Source organism: Schistocerca gregaria, chromosome 4, assembly GCF_023897955.1.
Source record: "Schistocerca gregaria isolate iqSchGreg1 chromosome 4, iqSchGreg1.2, whole genome shotgun sequence".
NCBI classification, from domain to species: domain Eukaryota; kingdom Metazoa; phylum Arthropoda; class Insecta; order Orthoptera; family Acrididae; genus Schistocerca; species Schistocerca gregaria.
The window spans coordinates 377,699,633-377,715,266 of record NC_064923.1 but is presented as its reverse complement, the minus strand read 5'-3'; the positions used below and the strand labels follow the sequence as shown (position 1 = coordinate 377,715,266).

At 41.3% G+C, this 15,634-nt stretch overlaps 1 protein-coding gene and 1 pseudogene across 1 annotated transcript in view; one reads left to right on the top strand and one right to left on the bottom strand.

The window, feature by feature from the left end:
* The window catches only part of LOC126267736 (heat shock factor 2-binding protein-like), a 168,252-nt gene that overhangs the window by 59,932 nt on the left and 92,686 nt on the right, over positions 1-15,634 (top strand). The gene's annotated exons all lie outside the window — the stretch shown is intronic.
* On the bottom strand, positions 4,192-4,310 carry LOC126268347 (5S ribosomal RNA; annotated as a pseudogene).

Sequence of the window (15,634 nt, the reverse complement as noted above, 5' to 3'; positions counted from 1 at the left end):
ATGCGGCCTGAGGCCACTTCGACGTATTGCTCCCATTTTTGAAGTGGAGACCTGAATGCGTTCTCAGGCGTATCTTGTGAAACTGCCGACGCAGCATGCCGGCATCGAGCTCTTACATCTTGGAGATCTCTTATCATTATTTTATGAACCTTTGACTTCATGTATCCCAAAACTTAGAAATCAAAGGCTTGAACCCGATGGACACGTTTTGATAAACCCAGCGAATTCATCTCTTAACGAATCTCCGATTTAGATAGTCCCCGACCATGTGAACGAAATGACAGGGTGCTCCATCGTTTTGAAACACAACAATGTCAACAATTTTTCCTTGCTGAAGTTGTAGTTCCAGAAATTGTTCCAGCACATCGACATAAATATTTCTGTAATTGTCTCTTCTGCAAAACTGAAGATTCAATAAACTGTAGTCTTGGGTAATAGAAACCACACATTCATTTTTGGTGTCTCTCTATGCCACTCAGAGATGGGGTGAGTTGGCTCGTCACACCATATGAGGCAATTATACCCTTTAACTTTTCTGAAAATGTGTTTGTGGTATCAAGAGTAAACAAACTGTGATCCACGAAGTATGCGTTGTGTACAGCTTCCATGAAATCGGAAAACGCAGCTTGGCGACCTGCGTAATCTTCGTGGTCTATACTGTGAGCATCTGAATTTTGTATACTTTATTCTTTGGCGTAATGCGTAAACCTTTCATAATCGTTGATACAACATATTATCACAAAAATCTATTACAGTTATATATTATTTTTTAGGCGTCTATCAAGACTGCATGACCACCCTGAATTATGTCTACTTATTTGTTGTTTGCATGTGTCAAATTACGTATATGTGTCGATTACATAAATAAACTGTCAAAACATTACTAACTTACAGACTTCATTTTATATCAGCAGCACAACCTGCTCTAACATGTTGAAGAAAGAAACCAGCTGAAAAATGTGTGAGTATCTCCATTTACTTAGATACTCTGCAAATCACATTTAAGTGCCTGGCAGGAGAGTTCATCGAATCACCTTCACAACTCTCTATTATTCCAATGTCGTATAGTGCGCGGGAACAATGAACACCTACATCTTTCCGTACGAGCTCTGATTTCTCATATTTTATCGACGTGATCGTTCCTCCCTATGAATGTGGGTGTCAACAAAACATTTTCGCATTCGGAGGAGAATGTTGATGACTGGAATTTCGTGAGAAGATTCCGTCGCAACGGAAAATGCCTTTCTTTTAATGATTTCCAGCCCAAATCCTGTATCGTTTCTGTAACACACTCTTCCATATTTCGCGATAATAGAAAACGTGCTGCTTTTCTTTCAACTTTTTCGATGTACTCCGTCAGTCCTACGTGGTAAGGATCGCACACAGTGCAGCAGTATTCTAAAAGAGGACGGACAAGCGTAGTGTAGGCAGTCTCCTCAGTAGGTCCGTTACATTTGTTAAGTATCCTGCCAATGAAACGCAGTCTTTGGTTAGCCTTCCCTACAACATTTTCTATATGTTATTTCCAATGTAAGGTGTCCGTAATTGTAATACCTAGGTATTTAGTTGAGTTTACGGTTTTAGATTGGACTGATTTATGGTGTAACATAAGTTTAACGAGTTCCTTTTAGCAATCATGTGGATGACCTGACACTTTGCGTTATTTAGGGTAACTGACACTTTTCGCACCTTTTAGGTATTTTTTCTAAATCGCTTTGTAATTTGTTTTGATCTTCTGATGACTTTATTAGTCGATAAACGACAACGTCATTTACAAACAACCGAAGACGGCTGCTCAGATTGTCTCCCAAACCGTTTACATAGATAAGGAACTGCAAAGGGCCTATAACACCACCTTAGGGAACGCCTGAAATCACTTCTGTTTTATTAGATGACTTTCCGTCGGTTACTACGAACTGTGACCTCTCTGACAGGAAATCGCAAATCCAGTCACATAACTGAGAAGATATTCCACAATTTATGCAATTTCACTACGAGCCGCTTATGTGGTATAGTGTCAAAAGCCTTCCGGAAATCCAGGAATGCGGAATCGATCTGTAATCTCTTGTCAATAGCACTCAGCACTTTATGTGAATAAAAAGCTATTTGTGTTTCAAAGGAACGATGTTTTCTAAAACCATATTGACTGTGTGTCAATAGACCGTTTCTTTCGAGGTAATTGATAATGTTCGAACAGAATATATGTTCTAAAATCCTGCTGCATATCGACGTTAACGATATGGGCCTGTAATTTAGTGGATTACTCCTACTACCTTTCTTGAATATTGTTGTGACCTGTGCAACTTTCCAGTCTTTGGGTAATGACCTTTCGTCGAGCGAACGGTTGTATATGATAGTTAAGCATGGATCTAATGCACCAGCATACTCTGAAAGGAACCTAATTGGTATACAGTCTGGACCAGAGGACTTTCATTTATTAAGTGATTTAAGTTGCTTCACTACTCCGAGGATATTTACTTCTGCGTTTCTCATGTTGGTAGCTGTTCTCGATTCGAATTATGGAATATTTACTTCGTCTTCTTTTGTGAAGGCATTCCGGGAGGCTGCGTTTGGTATCGCTGCTTTGGCAACACTGTCTTCGGTAGTATCTCAATTGCAATCGCGCAGAGAAGCCATTGATTGTTTCTTGCCGCTAACATACCTCACATACGACCAGATTCTCTTTGGATTTTCTTCCGGGTTTCGAGACAAAATTTCGTTGTGGAAACTGTTATAAGCATCTCGCATTGAAGTCCGCGCTCAATTTCGAGCTTCTGTAAAAGATAACCAATCTTGGGGATTTTGCGTCTGTTTAAATTTGGCATGTTTGTTCGTTGTTTCTGCGACAGTGTTCTGACCCATTTTTTTGTACCAAAGAGGATCAGCTCCCTATTTGAAAGATTCTGACTGAAAAGTTGGGGACAACTGCTTCAGTTTTCATTCCTCCTTCCTCACCAAATATTTTGGCATAAAAATATATTAGCGCTTTTTTGTGCTCAAAGATAATAGTAGAGAGAAAGTGAAGGGGGAAGAGAGAGGAGATAGCTATGGTGGGGGAGAGTAAGTGGCAATGAAAGAGAAAGTGAGATGGATGGAGATAGTGGCAGTGGAAGCTAAAGAGAGAGGAGACTTTGGAAATGAATAAGAGATGTGAGTGGAGACTACAGATAGGCTTGGGAGTCTGTACCACCCTACACTTTCCCCCGTCCCCTGCACCCACGTTTTAAAGTTTCCCGTTCTAGGGGCCAAAGCCCCGAGAAAACCATGCACAGTGACATGTGTGAGGAAGAGAAAATGCTGGTTGAAGAGAAACACAGGAAACTCTAAGCGAGAAAGGAAGAAAAAAGGGCAGATACAGTGAATGGGGCTGAGAAGGAGACAGTGATAAGGAAGAGCGACAGAAAGAGATGAAGACATTATCAGTGGGCGAGCCAGAGATCAGAAAGTGCCAATGGGAGAAAAAGGAGACCGTCAGAGAGATTCATATAGACAGTGGCACTGAGAGGCAGATGCTGTTTTTGTGAAGGCTTCACTAAAAAAGACACCTGGAAAAATGTAACAAACACTGTTCGTACAGGCCTTGAAAGCCTAACGGCACCGAACGGCCGTCGTGTCATCCTCAGCCCATAACGGCCGCCGTGTCATCCTCAGGCCTTAGGTGTCACCAGATGCGGATACGGAGAAGCAAGTGGACAGCACACAGCTCTCCTGGCCGCTGTCACCTTTCGTGACCCGTGTTGCTACTTCTCAATCAAGTGGCTCCCAAGCCTCTTCAAAATGGTTCTGAGCACTATGAGACTCAACTGCTGAGGTCAGCAGTCCCCTAGAACTTAGAACTACTTAAACGTAACTAACCTAAGGACATCACACACATCCATGCCCGAGGCAGGATTCGAACCTGCGACCGTAGCGATCACGCGGTTCCAGACTGTAGCGTCCAGAAACGCACGGCCACTCCGACCGGCTCCCAAACCTGTCTAAGGACATTTGATTATGCTGTTTTCTTTTAATCCCTTCCCTGTTAATGTGCCTTTTATAGCGTTGTCCCTTTTAGTTGCTGTTTTAACCTTGGGCCTTGCAGTGCATTCATAACTTAGCCTGGGCGCTAATAACCACTGTAGTTGTACGCCCTAAAACCACAAAAAAGAAAAACAACTCAATTCACCCCACAAGGGCTTAGTGCATCCCGCTTGCCAACAGCACTTGGCAGACCCGAACGGTAACCCATCCAAGTGCTAGTCAAGCCCAACAGCGCTTAACTTCGGTGATCTGACGCGAATCGGCGTTGCCACCGTGGCAAGGCCATTGACATGCGTGTTAAAAGAGTGTTGGCATGCGTGTTAAAAGAGTGTTAATACTGTATATTCACTGGTCAAAATTTTTGTTGAGGGAGGCGGAATGAGGATCAAGGCAGCTGGTTCCATACTTTTCAGTCAGAGTCTTTTAAAGAGGAGCATATTCGCCTTTACGGGCATTTTTCAACTGCTATAAAAATTTTGTGATTAATATCCGTTGAAAATTAAAAACAAATGAGTTATAGATTACAACAGCGATCGACACTTGACACCTAATTCGTCTTTGTTTCCAAACCTAATGATGCCATATAGAAAGATAATACAAACAAATATGTTAGTGCGACCTACTGTAGGTCGCAATAACCTCTAGATATCCTGGGTTATTTACAATTATTCATTCACTCGAGTTACAGAATTTCGAAAATGTGTATGTAGTTAAAATTAAAGATAAAATGTCTTTTTAGGTGAACGTTTCTAGGGTTTTCCTGGAGATCACGTTCAATCATACAGTTTCAAGGTCACATTGTGTCATTAGTAGAGATTCTGGTAACTAAAGTATTTTATAGGTTATATACACCACAACACAGGTAATCTGAGCACTTTCCATTTAAATTTTATATATTCTACACGTGAATTATTTAAAGTTCATTAAGTAGCATAGAGGCTTTTATTTAATACTGATGTATTAGACTGTGCAACATTTCTGATATCTCTGTCCTGTATATAAAAAACGCGAAAACTGCTATTAGGGTACATAATAGGCATATAACTGCTATTTCACACTCGGTCAACATACGAAACAGTTAAGAAAGGAAATCGTTGACATCGGCACGACCTGCATTGCCCGTCAGCGTACAGAGCCTTGTGGAGTAAATATCTAGATGCCTTACAAGAATATAAGATACAAAGGCGATCGAGACTGAGGTCCCAAGTTTTATCATATCACTGATGTTTCCAAGCCCTTATTTTCAAGCTCTTCAGTCAGATGTTCTACCAATAAATAAATAGAAACAACACCATATTAGGGGTGAAGGATGAATAAATTTGGACTAGAGATGTGTTCTATGTGATCAAAAGTGTCCGGATACCACTATTTAACGCGGAATTAACCGCTAGATGTCATGAGGGGGGGGGGGGGGGGGAGGAGGGAGGCTGTCAGTATAGAAGCATGGGGAGACTATTGAGACTGTTGTGCTGTTAGTTGAGAAATAGTAACAGCAGGATGAGGCGGCAAGGAGATCTCAGTGACTTCGAATGTGGAGAAGTCACTGGATGTTACATGAGTGACGCACGCATCAGCAGTATTTGAACCCTTGTAAAAGTGGCCAAGTCGACTGTTGGCGATGTGACTGTGAAATGGAAACGAGAGGGAACAATCATAGCTAAACCAACGTTATGCAGTCCTCGTTTACTGAAGGACAGGCGTCGTCGAAAACTGAGGAGGGTATTTGTAAAAATAGCTTGAAATCAGAGGGAGGAATAGCTCTTGAGTTCCAAATTGTTACCAGCAGTTCAGCTAACACAACGTCATTGAGTAGGAAGTTAAGAAGAATGGGGTACAATTGTAGAATAGCTTCTCATAAACCACACGTTTCTGTAGTCCATGCTAAGCGACGCTTGAGGTGGTGTAAAGAACGTTGCCAATGGATGACTGGAAACGAGTGACATGGAGCGATGGATCACGCTACGCGCTGTGGCAATCCGACAGAATAGTTTGGGTTTGACGGATGCCTGAGGATGTGGTGAACGTTACCTGTCAACAGTTAGGTGCCGACAGTGCAGTATGAAGGGGATGGTGTTATGGTATGGGATTTCTCTAGCTGTTGGGGTGTCATCCATCCATTGCACGAAAGAAAACGATAAATGCGGTATGAACATATTTTACAGCATTGTCTTTTCTGTACAGGAGAGGAACTTTTCAGAGACGACGATTGTATCAGCATGAGAATGCATCCTGTCATCAAGCAGCATCTGTGAGGCAGCCATCTGTGGACATTAATGTCTCTGAAACGGACTGGCCTGCCCAAAGCTCCGACCTGAACCCAAGGTAACACTTTTGGGATGAGTCAGAACGTCGACTGTGCTTCAGAACCCAGTATCCAACATCAATACCATCTCCCGTTTCAGCTGTTAAGAAAGAATGAGCTTCCATACCTGCACAGGAAGTGAGACGCCTCATCGGAAATGTCCCCAGCAGGACTCAAGGTTGTCATAAAGCCGAAAGGTGAACACGTGCCCGTAGTAACGTCCACTAACAGGTGTCCGTATACTTTTGATGACATAGCGAATAGATTGGAGAGGTGACACTGAAAAATTGCTTCTAACGTGGAACGATCCTCAGTTAACCCAAATCGAAGGTGACTGGTAGAGAACAGCCGAAGACCCAAGTTCGGATAATGGTCTGGCACAAATTTTTTGTTGGTAACAACAAATTAATTGCATGTATGACACGACATACTCTTCGCCGAGGAAAGGTACTAAAGTTCGTGGAGGAGTTTGAATGAAGCGTAAAAAATTAACGTCAACAGATATCAGCAACCAACGCCTTTGACTTTTCACACTTCCACCCTTTTTTCTGTGTAAAGAGGACCTGTTTCAGTAAACATACATTACAACGTTTCTTTTAAAACTATACTTAACTGAATGTGCTAAGATTTTCTAAAATGGCATCAATAGACTGGGACATACAGGAATAAATTTTCGCTGTGAAGTATTTCGGTCGATCTAGAATGTGACATTTTACAGCATTCGTTGTTTCATAGTCGGCAACGACAACCTTTTTTTTCGCTAAACGGAAAAGCTTTCGTAAAAATAACTGTTATTCGCTGACATTACTTATTTTCGCTGACATTACTTCGGATTATTTCAGTTTGAATGGTGTGTATCTTCCTTACGTTGCTATATCCTAGCTCTCTAATCGTAAGTAAATAGCACTTAAAATTAGTGCTTTACCTATGAAATATTTACAGCAGATATGTTAGAGCTAAGGCAAGTAATACCTAATTTTCTTTATACTCCCAACTGAAGCCAACAGCTCTCCAAATTACTCTACTACAGCAGTGAACAGAGTATGTACCCTGCTGGAAAATGTTTAAATTACTGGCACTGTGCGAAAATGATACTGGTATATGCAGGCGCGGGTAGCACATCGAGCCTGCATTAAGCGTGTGGTCACGTGGTCACATTAGTTGAAAACGACAGGAGAAAATACAAATTCATGCGGTTGTTCCATCAGAGCGGAACGAGGCTGCGTGCGTATCAGCCAGTAATCGAATGCTATACCAGTATTAAAATCAAGTACCCTCTTCATATACTGGATAGCCGAACAATGCTCCTGTATTTGCTGGCTACCCAGCGTCGCTCGGATAAATACAAGCGTATGTATGCATGTATGTATCTATAGCATGATGACTGCGAGCTCCAACCATACAGCAAAATGATTGTTTAGAATTCCGCTCTTTAAATTCGATTGAACTTAAATGTCATCGGAACTACCACCGTACTGACTAGCGACACATTAACCTATGATTTCCACACAGTCACGCCTTTCAGGGTACTACCACACTTCTTTAATTGCTCCATGTCTTAACCCTGCAAAACATCTTTTCCACTTGGTAAGAAACGTGTTTATTAAACACATTCAGAAAACTACACATCTGTTTTAAGAGATAATTAATTAAGTACTTCCTAAATTGAAGAAATTCCAGAGAACAGAGCACCGAATATGTTTATGTGTGCACTTTTGTGTCCATAATTAAAGTTCCAGTTTCAAAACGCTCTAGAAAGAGACTCTCTGCTCAGAATGGCCTCAGATCTGAGCAGCATATTACTGACGCAGGGGGAAACGCCATGGAACAAAAGCAGAGTTGTAACAAAAATTATACCAACATTTCGCGAGGATTACCTATATGCTGTGTGCTTCTCGATTTCTTGTGGCCACTAACTGACTTTCACATGCAGAACATTGATAATTAATGACCAAGTTCTTAAGCCTCCTACTGTACAACAGCATTTCTATTTACTCACGCTGTTGCTGTAACACTGGTCTCTTTAACAAATTTCCTGGACTGATGCATTAAAAATTACAGACAGGATATTTCCTAACAGCTGTCATAGATACATTATTCGAGGTGGGTTGTCTGCTCTGTAATTTATTTGCATCGTATGTTCATTGTCCAGAAATCGAATTTTTTTACACACACAAACACAGATTACTTACTCTTTCTTTTTTTTTTAACTTCCACAACGCAGGAAGTCATCTATGTATAAAACAACTCACGATTTGTTTGTGTGTGAGCACTAGCGCGTTTGAGTGGTGTGTGTGTGTGTGTCTGTGTGATTGACTGAAGCTGTGAAGGTGGTGACACAAATAAATATACTTGTAAACGGTGCATATTAATGTTGAATTCATAACGCCGTCGATAGGGCGCAACAGACGAGAGGAGCATCGACGTGTTTGTGTAAGCGAAAGAACGTTCCATGCATTCCACGGGTGTCCCGCCTTATCTCTGACTACCACACCCGCCTTCTTAACGGTGCCCTTAATCGTGAAGGCACGCCGACATTCTGTTACAAGCGCACCCATCGTTATGAGGTTTCTTTCCAGGCACGACTGCTTCACAATTAGGGAAAAAAAGTGAACTTTGCGGCATCTTCCCGCGACTCGGTTTTACTAGATAGTGTAAACACAGAGTCCTGTTTCCATATCCAGTTGTTGAGTAACGGAACCAGACTTCTCAGCGCAATAACTTCGAAGCGAAATTATGTAAAACACGGCTGCAATCTGGAAAATCAGAAGCGACACAAATTCTCTTAGCATATATTTTGCTCGTCCCATAAGTTACGGCGCCTGTTTCTGTTGACGTATTTTGAATTTACCGCGCCCTATCTGCTCGAGAAAAGAAATCTCTGCAGCTATTAATATCCGGCAGCATTTATCTGCACGACTTCCGGGAACACTATCAGCCGTACTCTCTGAAGTGAATGAGAAATGCTTTTTGGCCGTTTTCCAACATAAGTAACTACAGTACTTCGTCATGTCCTCCAAATAAATCCAAATGGTGGTGGAAATGATAACAAATTTCACAGCAGAAAAAAAATGTATTTAGTTTGCTTCTCTTTTGGCCAGGTCCCACTTACAGAATAACTAATCAAAATATTATTAGGACTACCTGTCACCGCATTATAGTCAATGAGCACAATATTCTTACCGAAGAGCCCAAGTTTAAGAAAATGAAGGCAGTATTTTTTACTTGTCTAACAATAGTCAGAGAACCATGTAAATCACCTTCATTTCCTCAGATAAAGAACAGTTTTTGAAAGGGCACGTGGTTCGAGACTGTTGTGTACGTTAGGTACTTTACCTTCAGTTTACATAGTTAAAACTGGTACAATATTTGTGAAGATTAAGTGAGTATTAGAGACGCGTGAAGCTCGTAGAAACATATCTTCTATATTTGTGTATAAACTGCAGTGTAAGTTCGACAACGGTTGTCAAAGACAGGAAAAATTCATCTGAAATCAGGAATATTAAATTTGCATGCTGATAACAATCTGAAATGTAAGTCAAACGTCATTGATCTCTTAATTTGCACATGGTTGCTATTGATAATCGGGAATTAAGATTGTTAAATTCCTGGTATGTATATCTCCAACCAGTATCGACATCTAAAGCAATAGTTGCATCCACAAATTTACGTGTAACGTATGAACTGCATGAAGAACATGGCATAAGGAATATTGGCAGCGCAAATCATTTAGTTTCACATAAAGTTTTGTTCATTTCTGATACTGTCGCTTTATAATTGTGTTCAAGAACAAAAAAAATTATAACAAGTCAATTACCCTCTTCTTAAATGGAGCGTTGTCATTTAACCCCGTATAGCTCATGTGTAAGCACAAACGTACGCTGACAAGCATCTACTCTCGTGTGATGGTCATCTTTAACGAGTCTCAGATCCAAACCAACATCATGTTCATGGGAAAATGATCTGTACTTTCCACTAGTGAACGTTCCTTGGTCAGGGAAGCTGTGTAACCTTTACTATTGCATCAAATATACAACAGTTAAATCTACATCTACATTCTTAAAACCACCTTAGAGTATGTGATAGAGAGTGCTATGCGATCAACTGACATTTTTCCATTCTCTGCTTGTCACGAATGGCACGTGGGAAGGGACACTCTTTGTAGGCCTCCACGTGGCCTTCAATTTCTCAAACTTATCAGTAGCATTCTTTCCAGGGGGTTATGTGCAGGGGTAGGTAACGTATTGGTTGGCGGTTTCGCTCTTTCTGGAAGAACTCATGACGAAACGAGCTGTATTCTTCGGATCTTCTCTATTTTCTCTATCAATCCTAACTTGGAGGACTTACAAGGGAAAGTCAAAAAGTAAAGGGAGTTTTGCAGTTTCTCGCCGTAGGTCTTGGTAACACTGCTAACATCCAGGGCTAATGTCTGCTCCAATTCTATACAACGTGTCACTCTTATTCCAGCGTTATCCTCGTTGTACTGTAGCAGACCGTGAAACATGTAGGCTCAAATGTCGATTTGCACCAAGAAGGAAATTAGGACTATAAATCGCTTTTGTTTGCGGAAGGTGTTAAACCTGCGGAAATCATTCGTCAAATCCGAGCGCTGTATGGTGACAGCTCTTTATGGCGAAGCAGGATCCAGGGATGGATAGAGCGCTTCCAACAGGAAAGAACTTCTCCATGTTACGAGGAAAGATCGGACAGGCCATCGACGTCAAAAATTGAGAACAATTTGGAAGTTGTTGAAAGTATGTTGATGGTAAACAGACGAATCACAGTAGATGAAATCACCAATATATTTCTTGTAAGCCATGGTTCAGCGTAATTCACCGTACACGAGCGTGTGCTGGGTGGGTACAGAAAGAATTGTGAGCACAGCATAAGGCGAAAAGTATGGACAGCTCTCGTAAACATTTGGTCCGTTATGTTGCGAGGAAGATGGATCTTTGCAGCAAATAGTTACTTTAGACGAAACATGGATGCATCACAACTAACCGGAAAGTAAGGCTGCGAGCATAGTTTCGAGACACCCATGATGACCGTATGAGGCGAAATTGTGAACAGTGAGAAGTATTGTGATGTGTTACGAACTATACCGAAACCTGCTGTCAGATCCGGACGTCGAGTAAAACTAAGAAAAAGGTATCACCCTGCAGCAAGATAACGCCCGGCCACATTCTGCCAAAGGAGAGGCCGAAACAATAAAGAAGTAGGGATTCGAATTGCTGGAACACCCGCCATAAAGTCGAGACCTTCCTCCAGGAGACTTCCATTTGTTTGGACCATTGAAGGAAGCGGCGCTCATGGGAAACAGATTTGCTACCGATGCAGAAGGCTGAATCACAAACCTGTTGTAGTGCGAACAGCTACAAAGAAAGAGATTAGTGATAGTGTCGCCGAAGGTTAGGTTAGCCTTAGCACTGCGTTCGATATTTTTAAATTGCTTCTTACAGGAATGCCTAATTAGGCTGGCGACCGATATTAATATGTAATGTTACTACTTGCTCTTGTACTGAGAGAACGTCTGTTCCTCCCCCACGTGTTTACAGTCGGTTATATTCTACTGGAGTATTTCGGAAATGAGCCTTAGTTTAATTGTTCTGTTCTCATTGGGTTACCTCACGGTCACAACTTTCTCGAAAATTCCTCGCAGAGGTTTAACTTTATCATCGATTGCCGACTGAGGTAATCGGTCTTACGATTACAGTGTAACTGCTCTAAAGCTTTCATGCTGCACGTCCATCGCCGGTCGCGTGAAAGAGTAATGACTAACACGACGACCTCACGAGAAACTCGACACAGATTGCTATTTTTTGCGTTAAGGATCTATAGTAGTACTATACATACTGAACTGAATTATAATTACTCACAAGTGATTTATAATAATAGTGGAAGTAGCAGGAACTAAACAGGGAGTGTTTCTAAGGAATTCTGCTGCAGAGAGAACGGACACTCCAGACACAACTTTAAGAACAAAATTTTGGCTGTTGAATCACTAATAGTACCTACCATTAAATAAAGTTTCGGTATGCAGTGTTGGAGGTAACACTGTATCCTTAACTCCGGGCGACGAGGCACGAAATCTGCTTACAATGTATGGCGCTGTGTTCTCCAGAGCTGACGTCGACAGATTCTACGTGCCCAGCATAGATGGGGTGCGGGAGCTCTGACAGATACAGGCGTCACTTTACAGAGACATAGTTGAACTTGGCAGGTATGTGGCACAGAATGTGAATAACCCTGTTATACGTCAAATAATGCGATCTCTGATGGTAAATAGAGCAGGAATAAATGCAGCTAAGGAGATCGCAAGGATGTTAATACCCTATGCAGAAAGCAATGAGATCGATTTTATTGTACTGCTAACACCAAGAACAACAATCGAAAAACGTTAAAACAGTTTTGAAGGCGAGAAAAGCCACTACATGATCAGTGTGTGGGTCTTCAGCTGATTTGGCAGCTCCACAATTGAGTTTCCTTTGTAATCAGTTGTTCAGTCACGGTGTATGTCCTGAGAGATTGATATACGCAGTAGGAACACAAATATTAAATTAAAAATTAAGAAAACTGCCAGATCTTTTGTCAAATGATTAGTCTAAAGGTAAGACATAAAACAGAACAGAGAAAGATTTGACGCGCCTTTGAATAATGCTCGGAAACATGTGCAGCAGCTGAGATGCTCTTACGTTAGTCACATGATACCACCGAGTGAAATTTCGTGAGACGGATCTAGTATTCTTAAAATTCTAAATTAAATATTGAACTTTACGTTCTCAGTTAGCAGTTCATTTACTGTGCATGATCTCGAAAGGTCCTCGATGTACTCGTCAAATTTTTCTCTAATGTATTGTAGTTTTCACTTTGTTGCCAAATCATTTCACAAAATATTTTATCTTTCCTTTTTCAAATTTTGTTCAGAAAGCAGGAAGTCTTTCAATAACGACCGGTTTTCTAACACTATTACGAGTATACGGATCAAGAGAAGGCATAGAATATTCAATTCTGGATGTGATTTGATATTTTTCTCACTTCATTTACCACAGCTAACCGCATCTCCTTTTCTTCTTGAAATGTTTCTGTTTACACTTCAATAAATAATGAAGTTTTCTTAAGTACTCCGATTACTTTAAACTAATCATTATTGTTTTTTTTTTCAAAACTACAACTCTCGCTGGTCGATTTGGTACTCCATTCGACCATTTAATTTCTAGGGAGTCATCGTTTTCGCTGTGTTCAAACATCTGACGAAAAATTAAGATGAATAACTAACCGCCAATTCTATATCGATCTTCCTTCCCTTGTTCTCAAAAATTGTTGAGAAAGGGGTTTACCACAGAATATTGGATTACCTTTCTGATAAGAGGACAAATCAATTTGGATTACCTCAAGGCTTCGATACTGAGAAGGGAATACATAATCTTACGAACTCGATTCTACAACGTCTGAAAAATAAATGAGGCCCGTAATGTAGATTTACAATAATACTGACTTGGGAATGATCACTGTTTACGAGCTTCACAGAGTGACTAGAAATAACCATCACTGACGTCTATGCAGCGCTGTGCACGATTTATCAAGCAGTGGGACACGTATGACAGCTCTGCCTTAGGGGTACCGCCAGTAGCGTTTTCATTGTTCTGCTGTAGCTCTTCCAGCGTATGGGAATTATCTCAGTAGACCTGAAAGTTAAATTTTTCCAACAGGCAAAAACCACGGGGAGAGGATCAGGCGACCCAGTTGGCCAAGAAATAACACTGCCTCTGGTGACTGTCCTCTTCTCACCGAACAATTCATGTGAAGGCAATATGTGCTGTTTCTCTGACTTCTTGAAAAATCCCTACAGTGGTTCATCTTCTGTTCGTTGAGCCACAAAACGATTAAACATTTCGTGGACACACAGGTTGGCACTAACAGCTTGGCGAAAGGACTGTGTTACAGCGCGGACTACAAACGTTGTTCAGTAAACACCAGTCCTGAGATTATGCAGCAACTCTTCAAAGTTCTGATGGGGTTCTTCTGGGGCATAATGTCCTGTGAGTTCACATTCACTGACAGGCTGAATCAGGCCGCATCTGAAGAAATATGAAAATGAGTATCAGAACTACTGATTCCACCATACTCAGAAACGTCCGGTAGATCTCAACATGCAGGAGTTGGTCTGGACGTTTTCACTCTTGCACAACAGTAAATTTTTAAGATTTCAAGAGGAGGGCGTTTCTCATAACGTTTTGAGACGACCATATTTTAATATCCACCACCACAGGAAAAAAACAGAGTTCAGTTCGTCGGACCTCTTTCCAGGATTTCCTTCACTTCAGCGTTGTTGTCTATTCTTCGAACTCTTTGCGGAAAGTTACTATTCGATGCAAATCTTGCTTCGCGCCATTTTGTCAATAACTTTTACATTGCGGACTTCCTCGAGATTTTACCAAAACACTTCAGTCTTTTTTTATTTCAATTTATTTGCTTTCGGGTCGTGTTTAAACAGTCATCCCAGTAATGGAAAGACAATATGATAGCGTGCAGAAGACGATTCCCTTTACGACGATGCGAACGCGAAGACAATATAACGCCAAGGCCCAGAGTGGAGAAAAATCTGCGGCTTGGGCAAGAATCGAGCCCAGTTCCTCTCGGTTAGCAATGTGCCGTTTAGTTACCGTGGCGGAATACTTCCAGCGTTAAACTCTTGCGTTAACACTTACTCACACGTTTTGCACGAACTGATTTGCATATCACTCAAAAGAGAAAGGGGCTGTTTTTGCGAGAGGGCCATTATGTGTTGCATTCAACTGGTCGCTATCATTCTCAGTCAGCCAAACATAGTGACACAGAGAAGTACTCATCACAGAGCACATGGGAAATTTGCATGTGCATACACGCGACAGTAACCAATTAGTGCATCTAAATACCATTTTCCAGCATTTTCTGTGAGGAGCACTTCTCCTGTTTATGAACCAGGACAATTAGGCATCAGTCACTTAAATACTTTCCGGATCGCTTTTATTTTTCCCAGCCTGCAGTAGAGCTAAATAACAGAAATTGCCAGTTGGCCGACGACAATGAAGGATTAACCAAGGACAATACCAGCCACTCGCGCTGTCGAAAATGTCAGCAAAATCGGGGGAAAGTCGGCCAAAGAAGCCCAGACACAAGCCAAAAGGTAATACAAAAAAAGTGGACACGAAAGCCTCAACAATTCTGTGACTGAAATTGCCTTGCTGACATTTTCTGTGATCTACTCAATCGCTTTGGTTATGTGGATCGTAAAATTCTACTAAAGAAACTAAAATTGCAGGGTCTTAAAGT